Source organism: Grammomys surdaster, unplaced genomic scaffold (genome assembly GCF_004785775.1).
Source record: "Grammomys surdaster isolate TR1022 unplaced genomic scaffold, NIH_TR_1.0 309133, whole genome shotgun sequence".
Taxonomy (NCBI): domain Eukaryota; kingdom Metazoa; phylum Chordata; class Mammalia; order Rodentia; family Muridae; genus Grammomys; species Grammomys surdaster.
Window position 1 is genome coordinate 40,218 of NW_021625954.1, and position 2,344 is coordinate 42,561.

Consider the following 2,344-nt stretch of genomic DNA (forward strand, 5'->3'; position numbering starts at 1 on the left):
ATGTAGGCCAAAACACATCCACACAGCATCAATGTCATTGTTTTAATGACTCAACCTGAGTCACTGCAGTCCTACCTCGCACTTGAGAGGCAGAAGCAGGAAGACCTCTGTGAGTTCAAGTTCAACCCTGTCTAAAAATAAATGAGTTCTAGGAGAGCTGGTGTTAGACTTCTGCTAGCAGCTTAGACCAGACAACACCAGACCAAACGGTTCCAAGGAGGGGGGGTTATTCAGGGCAAAGGGCAAAGGTGGGGGAAGAGAGACAGAGGAAGATGGTGAACAGAAAGAGAGCAAGGTCAGGGAGTTCTGCCTATTTATATGGGCGGTGACATAGCCTTTTCCCAGGTAAAGGTGAGGTAGCCAGGTGGATTCTGGGAGTGTATGGCAGTTGCCTTGGCAACGATGTAGGGTCGCCTCAGTCACCTAGATGTGATGTCACTGAGTTTGGGCCTGATACCAACAGTTGGGGGCCACACAGTGAGACCTCATCTCAAAACAAAACAATGAAGCTGGGGGTGTTTCATGCCTGTAACCCCAATACTTGGGTCAGTGAGGCAGAAAGATCACTGCAAGTTCAAGGCCATCTTGTGTTACGTGATAGCCTATCCCCAAAACAAGAACACTTCTAATATATGCAAGGCCCTAGGCTCTATACAAACTGTCCAATACCCAATCACCTCCCTCAGAGGAAAGCTACACAAATACAAGAGCTACACAATGCAGTTCTTGCTCTCCCAGTTATTTATTGCCCTGCTACCTTTATTTATTTATTGTTACCGTTATTGTTTTCTTTTGAGACAGGATCTTGCTGTATACGTAACCCTGGCTGTCCTGGAACTCACTGTGTTGGCTTTGGACTCATAGAGATCCTCTTGCCTCTGCCTCCCCAGGACTGGAATTAAAGCATGCACCAACACAGTCTTGATTTTTTTTTTTTTAATGCTTTTTATTTGTTTTGTTGAGGTAGAGTCTGCTTGTGTGGCTCAGGCTCACTTTGAATGTTTGACTCTCGTTTTAGCTTCAAAAAGTGCGGGGAGCACAGGTGTGTGCCAAGCCCAACTTCAAGGTACTCTAAATACATATACATATATATTTAGGGCTGGAGAGATGGTTTAGTGGTTAAGAGCACTGACTGCTCTTCCAGAGGTCTTGAGTTCAATTCCCAGCACCCACATGGTGACTCATAACCATCTGTAACAGCTATAGTGTACTCGGGAATATGTAATAAATAAATCTTTTTAAAATATTTGCTTTTTAATTGATGGCACGTGGCTCGTGTGCGCGCGTATACACACAACACACACACACGAGAGCAGTTGCTCTTGTAGTATAGTAGAAGGGCATCAGTCACCCATCACGTGTGTTAGGAACCTAACTGGGGTCCTCTGCAAGAACAATACTTGCTCTTAACTGCTAAGCAAACTCTCCAGCACAAAGTACGCTTGATAGAACTCCCAGCAAGTTTTTAAGTCCTGTGTGCAGTGTTTGTTTCTAAGCACTGGTTAGTGTGGAGGGGATAGAATAACTCTCAGCTAGATTAACTGAGCTAAGTGACAACAAAATGTCCCAGAACCCCATCCCTGTATATCCTAAGTTAGTTAGAGTCATCCTATGGTGTTTGGAAGACACAAATGAGGTGACAACCAGACTTTTGAATGCTCTGAAGGTAAGCTATAGGCAGTAGGTCCCAGGGCTACAAATGAACCTTGCTCCTGGGATGTGACCCTGTAAGAATGTGACAACACCAGGCCCACAGCTCCTTCACCTTTCCAAGGTCTGGGTCATGAATATACTAATCGAAGGAGGTCTCCATCTACTGCAAGACACCTCCAGCATCAGGCTCTGAGGGAACCAGAGTCAGATCTGGCCTTGAATCAGTCCTCGTCTGGTTGTCCCATGAATTCTCATATGGCCTTTCTCCCATCTATGTCTGACTGCCTCTCTTGGCTACAGTGACTTCAGGCTAAACAGAAACACCACCTTTTGTTTTCCACCAGCTCCCCTAGTGCTGTGATTCTACATAATCCTGACAAGTCCTCCAGTCTCTGCTCGCCATGGCTCTGCTTCTCCAGTCATATTGCAAATGACTGGAGAAAAGTGGCAGAAGCCAGCAGCCATGTGTGGACAGTGCATAGCTCCTTAGGTGGAAAACCACAGCCGTTCCCAGCTTAACCACACCCGAGGCTCTGGGAACTCTCAGAACTGCGACACCTCAGCTTCTCCCACACAGAATCTTGTTCCTCCTGTTTCCTTCCTCCTTGGACTACATCTGGCCTCCACTTCTCCTTTATACCCCATTTCTTGAACCTCATCTGGCCTCTCCTCTCCTCTCCTCCCCTCCCCT